This window comes from Octopus bimaculoides, chromosome 18 (assembly GCF_001194135.2).
Source record: "Octopus bimaculoides isolate UCB-OBI-ISO-001 chromosome 18, ASM119413v2, whole genome shotgun sequence".
In the NCBI taxonomy this organism is placed as follows: Eukaryota; Metazoa; Mollusca; class Cephalopoda; order Octopoda; family Octopodidae; genus Octopus; species Octopus bimaculoides.
Window position 1 is genome coordinate 18,510,696 of NC_068998.1, and position 8,806 is coordinate 18,519,501.

Sequence of the window (8,806 nt, forward strand, 5' to 3'; positions counted from 1 at the left end):
TATATATATATATATATATATATATATGTATGTATATGATTACTGCCTTCAGAATAGCTTGCAACTCGCAGCTAAGGATTTATATCTTATAGCATTCCATTTAATTTTTCTTTCCCAGCAAGTTTCCTGTTTATTAATAAATGTCCATAAATAGCAACCATTTCATCTACTAGGATGGTCTCCATACTTTAACCCTTTAGCATTTAAACTGACTATATACAGCCTAAATATTCTATCTGTTTCATGTTCAAACTGGCTAGATCCAGTGTCTCACACCTACCCTGCAATCTCGTTCTAAAAACAGACAAACACATCGTCAAAATCTTGAAACTATGAGATAATGCATGATTAATTCAGAACAATGTGAATAAATAAGCATTACATTTGACAGAGCAATCTGAATGCTAAAGAATTAAAGTATATCTGAAATCTATTTACTTATAATATATAGTATCTGGTACTTGGAAGAATACAGTTGTATTGCAGTTCATAATGTTGTATTGTTATTGTATTATAGGCTCAACTACTAGCATTAAGTCACCTTGGTTACGATAATTTGCCAATATGCCATCAATGTACAATACAGTCAACAAAGAATAGGCTTAAAAGGATTATTTATGAAGTAAGAGCACTTTCAGCTCCAGTATTGCCTAGTTTATATTCTGGAAGGGACATTAAGATTCAGATTAACACTGACTTGAATGTCCAGTCCCATTCCTTATTTCTTTACCATTTAGCCCTAATGGCAAAACAAGTTATACTATCAGGGAAAGAAGAATGGACAAAACAGACGGATCAATCAAATAAACATTTGAATACACCATCTATTTTCTGTACTCAATTACTTTAAATAATAACACTTAGCAACAATCAAACCAATCAACTGAACTGGGTTGTTTTTTTTTTGCTGCTGGAAAGATAAAGGGACTTCTTTTCAAATATATGTATCTTTTACTTGTTTCAGTCACTGGAATGTAGCCATGCTGGAACACTGCCTTCAAGGGTTTTTAGACAAACAAATCAATGTCATTACTTTTTATTTTTTTCAAGTCTGGAACTTATTCTATCAGCTTCATTTGTCCAACTGCTAAGTTACAAAGTAACTTCATAACCAGTATTGGTTATGAAGCAATGAGGGTGGTATACAACACACACACGCACACATATTTGATAACAATTTCGGTTTGACTCAGGTCTATCAGCTTAGTTTCGTAGACACATAGGACATATCTATACCATCTGAGTTGAGTCAAACTGCTATTAAAAATGTATGCAACTCCTACTTGTAATGTTGAATGCTATTTTCTTTCATTTTCTCACTCACTCGTGTGTATATGTGTGTGTGTGTGTGTGTATATATATATATATATATTGTTGTTGTTGGCACTCCGTCGCTTATGACGTCGAGGGTTCCAGTTGATCCTATCAACGGAACAGCCTGCTCGTGAAATTAATGTGCAAGTGGCTGAGCACTCCACAGACACGTGTACCCTTAACGTAGTTCTCTGGGATATTCAGCGTGACAAGGCTGACCCTTTGAATTAAAGGCACAACAGAAACAGGAAGTAAGAGTTGTGGTGGAAGAGTACTGCAGGGTTCGCCACCATCCCCTGCCGGAGCATCATGGAGCTTTTTTAGGTGTTTTCGCTCAATAAACACTCACAATGCCTGGTCTGGGAATCGAAACCGCGTCCTATGACCGCGAGTCCGCTGCCCTAACCACTGGGCCATTGCGCCTCCACATATATATACACATACATTCAGCTGGCAAAAATGAGTAATACTTGTATTTCAAGAAGCCAGCCTTGTTATATCCTGTGTTACGCTGAATCTCCCTGAGAACTACATTAAATGTATGCATGTCTGTGGAGTGCTCAGCCACTTTCATGTTAATTTCATGAGCAGGCTGTTCCAATGCTTGGATCAACTGGGACCCACATAATGTGAACAGAAGGTCACATTATGTCTTTGGTGAAATTTCAAGGGAGTGTTGCAAATCAACCTGTAAGTACAGCTTACAGCTAAATGTGTTATACCATTATTATTTGCCCTAGAATAACTATATGAAGTTATATTCCTATCACAGAATGAATTACAGGACACAACATGTACCCGTTCATTTCATGAATATCTGCCTCTCTACATCTGTGGACTTGTATTTGCACAAGATATCATTTTATTGTGACACGTTAATTTTAATTAAGATTAGGTGTCAGATCTTAAAACTTTCTGTTTAGTTTTATTGACTTTATTCAACACCAAAGTCATGGCACTTTTCCATTTCTCTTCTTTTAGCCCCACCCCACCATATTATGTACACTTTGTAGTGTGTGAATAAAGAGAAAAATAAAGTAATTTTGACAGAGGCATAGATTATGTTCAGTACAAAGTCTGACAGAGCAGACTTATAATCAAAGGTTTTCCAAACAACTATGACCATCGTGTCTTTGTAATATATTTAAACTACTTTTTCCAATATGTCTTCCTGTCCTAAGGTGGCAGATTGTGAGTTCATGGCGATTTGGATTTTATTTCTAGTAGATCAAGCAACTACAAAGAGGTATCTTAATCAGAAGAAATGTAACTTTCTGCATATGCAAAGAAATTTATGTAAAACTGAATTAATGTTCATAGAAGTTTTAAGAAGTTGATTAAGGCGCAAGAGTGGCTGTGTGGTATAGGCGCAGGAGTGGCTGTGTGGTATAGGTGCAGAAGTGGCTGTGTGGTAAGTAGCCTGCTTACCAACCACATGGTTCTGGGTTCAGTCCCACTGCATAGCACCTTGGGCAAGTGTCTTCTACTATAGCCTCGGGCTGACCAAAGCTTTGTGAGTGGATTTGGTAGACGGAAACTGAAAGAAGCCCATCGTATATATGTATATATATGTGTATGTGTGTGTATATGTTTGTGTGTCTGTGTTTGTCCCCCCAGCATCACTTGACAACCGATGCTGGTGTGTTTACGTCCCCCGTAACTTAGCGGTTCGGCAAAAAGGACCAATAGAATAAGTACTAGGCTTACAAAGAATAAGTCCTGGGGTCGATTTGCTCAACTAAAGGCGGTGCTCCAGCATGGCCACAGTCAAATGATTGAAACAAGTAAAAGAGTATAAGAGTAAGGATCAAACAAAACTACTACAAATCAGAAGTCGTGGAGGTGCTATAAGGTCACACTTCACTCATCTTCCAAGAAATAACAGTCAGACTTCCCTTGAATTACCTAAGCATGTTATAAAAGGTAAGATGCAGAATGCATCTAGAACTACATCATCCAGAGTCAGAAATTAAGATGGAGAATCATGGGTGGGATGCCTTTGGTCATTCATGTAATGTGTTATATGTCAGCAGTCACATGGAACATCACACTACTGGCATCACTGTTTACACCAGTCATGAGCAAACTGTAGCCCATGGAGCTTTCTGAATGACATGCATAATGAAAGATTACTTTGCATTTTTTAGTAGTGCAACCCACCTGATGATGAGCTATGTCTCATGCAGCCCACTTCCCAAAAACCATTGCATATGCCTGGTCTAAACTCATAATATATATGCTCACTGTAAACAGCTGCTACTGTGGTTACCAGCAAAGATACATACATTTGACATCACACAGGCTCTAAATGCTTCTGACCATTTACTCTTAAATTTTGCCAGCTTGCAATTCCATCAGCCACAGTGAGTAGTATTTTTATCAAAAATATAAGCACAAGCATGGCTGTGTGGTAAGATGCTTGCTTCTCAATTACATGGTTCCAGGTTCAGTACCACTGCATGGCACTTTGGGCAAATCTTCTACTATAGCCTTGGGCTGACCAAAGCCTTGTGAGTGGATTTGGTAGATGGAAACTAAAATAAGCTCATCTTGTGTGTGTGTGTGTGCGTTTATCCCCATCACGAACCAGAGTTGGTGTGTTTACATCCCTGTAACTTAGCAGTTAGGCAAAAGAGACTGATAGAATAAGTACTAGGCTAAAAAAATAAGTCCTGGAATCAATTTGTTCAACTAGAACCTTTCAAGGTGGTGCCCCAGCATGGCCACAATCGAATGACTGAAAACAAGAATAAGAAAAAAGATATTGTTTCTTTTTTTAGTGGCTATTCATTGTTCAAAATAGTTAAGAGTCACAGATTTAGAAGGAAATTGAAATCACAGCAACCTTTATGTTACCTGGTCAGTGAAAGCCACTGCCCTATTGATAACAACTCTGGATGGTAGCTGCAGAGTGGTTCAGCAAATGGGCTGTTTGTGAAATACTTGCATAAAAATGAACCATTACTAGTCATCTCAAGTTGGCTAAGTCCTCTGTGATATCATGAAAAACTACCCTTCAAACTAGATCTAAAACATGTTGCTGTACTCATTAATACAAGAAGCAAATGTATGACATGGTGTTCAAATTACATGACATGTGCAGGGGAAGAGATAAGTTTTACTTGTTTGAAAAATGTCTTCAACAACATTAGACCTACAATTCCTATGAAGTCAGATCTTGCAGAATATAACCATGTTTCTGTCCTACTTCATTTATTCATTTCATGCCCATTTTCCATGTTAGCATAGTTTGGATGGATGTAAATATTGAGGATTGGTTTTCCATAACCAGATGCACTTCTTGTTGCCTTCGTTTATCTGATTTCAGGTTAAAGATTTTTATTCTAAAGGAGAGAACAGAAATACTGGGCTGTTTTGTTGACAAGAAATGTTAACAAACTTCCCTAATTTCAGTGCAACCACAAATGTTTACATCACTGTTCATACCTTATAACTCAGCATAGTTCTGTAAACATTCACACAAACATGCATCAATGCACACACACACACACACTTATACACACATTGTTTTCATCTACTAAATTCTCTCACAAGGAATTATTCAGCCTGGAGCTAAAGCAGAAAAGTAGAAGATACTTTCCCTAGGTGTCACACAGTAGGACTGAAATGCTGTGTGGTTGACAAGCAAACTTCTCAAACACACGGCATCATTTAGTTGTACCTACATTAATTATTTCAACATAATCAAGGATGAAGCTCAGCCTAATTATAACAATTTTCTCAACTTTACTATGTTCTTGTCCAGTGGTACAAACCTGGGTGTTGAATCATTCTGACAGCTTGACGCTGATGTATTCTTCATAACAACAGTATAGTTTGCTCATCATCTACTGCAACAGTGTGAAAGAAACCATCCCAACCCCAGCTGTTACCCAAAGTCTTTTATCAACAATTTTCTAGACACAGAATAGTGTAAAAAGAATTGTGGCAGGGAGCCTGTAACTGACCCATAAAATGTAACTTCCCTAAGTTGCCCCTAATCTTCATGAAAGGCTTTACTGCCATTTGTCTGACTTCATGTTATGGCATATTTGAACCCATTATTCTCTATAAAGCACGTGCCTTAAAGAACAAGATTGTCGAAATAAAGTCTGAGTTTGAAAATGGTCATAGCTCTTTTAATAAACTTGTGAATATTTCCTTTATTGCAGAGATTACAGAAGAATTTGGCATTGGAGATGCCAAAAATTAAACCACTTCTTCAATACTGACCACATCAAGGACCTAACCAGGGTTTGTGAATAACATTTAACTACTTAGTGTTGAGTTTCAAACGCAAAGGTAACCATGAGGAAGCTATCAAACGTTTTGAGTGAATAACAACTCATTGGGCATCTTATAATGCACGTGGAATGCATCATGATAATGTTCTGGAGGATAATAATCAAAACCGTTACACTGTCCTCTTGACGAAGTCCAAAGATGCACAGTTATTAAATCAGAAACAAGCAGGGCCGGCTCAAGGTACCAGTAACTCGGGCAGTCGCCTGGGAAGCCAAGGAGGGCGTGACAAAGACAAGGAAGTTTCCATGACCGTCAATTTGTACATGCCGAAGTTCAGCTTGCCCAGGGTGCCAGCAACCCGAGGGCCGGCCCTGGAAACAAGTCGGTTTCTGTCAGTGCTACAGCAGGAAAACAAAACTTCTGAAAAAGATACAAGTTAGTTTGGCGGATTTTGTCTTCTTTTGTTTTTCAATGTTAAAATTACTATAAAAGTGACTATAAGGCAAAGTCACTGAAAATTATACTAATGCTAACAGCATCAGTTATGGTACCAACAGTACCTGGTCAACATCTATACTTTAGCTATCTATCTACCGGGTCTATATCATTTAGTGTTGATGTTGATGTGGTGTTGCACACGTTTCGCAAGAAGGCCGGCAGCTTTACTGTCACTTCAGATAACATAGAAGAATTTAGTCAAGAAGATGCTGAAAGTTCAACTATATCCCAACTTGTTTAACAATAATAAACTGGACACTGGTCATATTGAGGACCTAACCGAAGACTGTCTATATCAGTCCGCAACTTCATGTGCAAGGATGCCCATTGGCAAGCTAGCGAACGCTTTGAGGGCTCGTCAAACCCGTGGGTACCCTACGATGTTGCAAGATAAATTCCCCAGATGAAGACGAATAATATTCGATGAATGACTAGTGAATGAACGACAAATATTCGGGGGGAAAATAAACGAACCATACAAGAGGAAGACCAACCATTCTGAATGACAATGGACCATCTTCGAAAAGAAGATAAACGTATATGGTGGGAACTGAGCACACTGGTAGGCGAAAACCACTCAGAACACAGACTGCCGTAGATGAAAGCGAATTCAAACAAAGGAACCAATGTGGAACAAAAGCTAATTGTCACAAATGAAAGCAAACACTCGTCGTGCAGGTCTACGGTCAAGAATGAAAATGAAACATTCAGATGGCAAACCATCCCAAATGGAAAGGACTCCTACTAGAGATTTCTTGTTGTGGTTCTTTCAAATTTATGTAGTTTCATTTTCGATGACAGCTTTTGAATCGTATGTCACTAACTGTAAAAGAATTTTGTACAAAACACTGCTTTAAAACAATGTATTTTTTCTGTGCAATGATACGTAACTAATATAAATAAATTAGTGTTTTGTTCCAAAATACAGTCTCGTTTGGACATGTATGTTGTTGTGTATCGCGATGCTTTTGTTTTCATGTTTACATTCAAAAGAATAATAAATATTTTGAAATAGATGTGGCAATATTGAATTTATTTGTTTAAAACGAATAAAGCAAAATCATATACTCACTTTTAATTAAATGTCATCGGTCTCAATCAAACTGTAAGTTGTTTATCGCAAAAAAATATTTGTTCCCGGTGTAATCCCGATAACATGTAATATCATGAATGAAAAGCTTGACAACGAAGAAACGAAAATGGCGGGCGTCTGCCGATGGGTATATGTAAAAATGGGAACTGAAACGAAATCATAAAAGCTGACAGATAAGTTATAAAAATTAATTACTAATGTTAATAACTCACATACGACATCTGTTTCATAAAAAATAAAATATAATCAAGCCAATCTTTTCTTCACCTAATAAGTATTTTCACTTATACTTTTGATGCTGGCTCGTGTCCGTTTTCATTAGTTAGCCCTCAATCTTGCCAACTGAATATGCTTTGCTGAGAAGATTTAATAAGACCGAAGCACGTCCATTACTATCACCATAGCTTTAAAGACTATGTCCACTCCACTTTGTAATCCCTTAATTGCCCCAAAATTTCGATAAGTTGATCTTATTGGAGTCATATTTGTTTTGCTTTTGTTCTTTTTTTTTTTTTTTGAAAGATTTTAGATCCCAGAGTAAGTTTTTGTTTATTAACTATTTGCATAATCTCTGCTGATCGAAATTTTTCAGCTTACTATATTACACATATAAGAACTTACAGATCTAACTAATTAATTATCAATGTACTGGAATCAGTGTAATCAACACGCATGCGTGTGTATTAGAGAGTATGTGCATGTGGAAGAGGGCTGGTAACCTTGATGTGTGCGTGTGTGTATGTATAAGTGTGTGGATGTGGGGCTGGGAAGTGGTCAGTGCTAGTGTGTGCGTGGTGTTGTGCAGTATGGTGGTGTATAGTGTAGTGATGTGTGGTGTGGTGTGATGGTGTTGGGAGGTGGGGGCAGCAAGGGTGGGGTATGTGGGATGGATAGGGAAGGTGGGGTTGGATTGTTTAGGGGTGGGTGAGGTTACGAGGGAGGGGTGACGAGGAAGGGGGAAGGGAGAACGTAGGTAGGAACAAATTTGCCTCTTCAATTCTCAAACAGATTCATACACATCAATGTCCATCCTCAAAATTCAAAATATCTTAGTCAAATGAAAAAAGCTCATGGAAAAATGGCGCATGAGAAAACATTATTGAAACTCAACCAAGAATAAAAAAACTCGCCCTAAAATATTCTCTATAGATTATTTACGATCTACTGCAGTGGCTTTCTTCTCACTATATTTATGAAACATGCAGTTAAAAAGAAATTATTGAAATTAGTCATGGCTCATTTTAGACATCACTTTTAAAAAAATTGAAAATTATCAAATTAGACATTAAGTGTCGGATATATCAAGTTGGAATATAACAGAGAAAAGAATATTGACACCAAAAACTATCCAGATATTTTATTACCAACCTCAATTACAATTGGGCCTAAGTTGAGGAAAATTTCTCAAAAAAGAAGTACCCATCACCTATGTTCCAAACTCTCTCAACTTCAACAACAACAACAATTATACTGACCAATTTTTACTCCCAAAGATGATGCAGCAGTACAAAATGATGATGCAATACTTGCAATGTAATGATTTCAAACCGGTAGGGAGAAAACAAGAAATCAGAAATGACTCATTTTACTCTGATTATTAATTCTCCCCTCCCCCACTATATATATATATATAAAATATATATATATATATATATA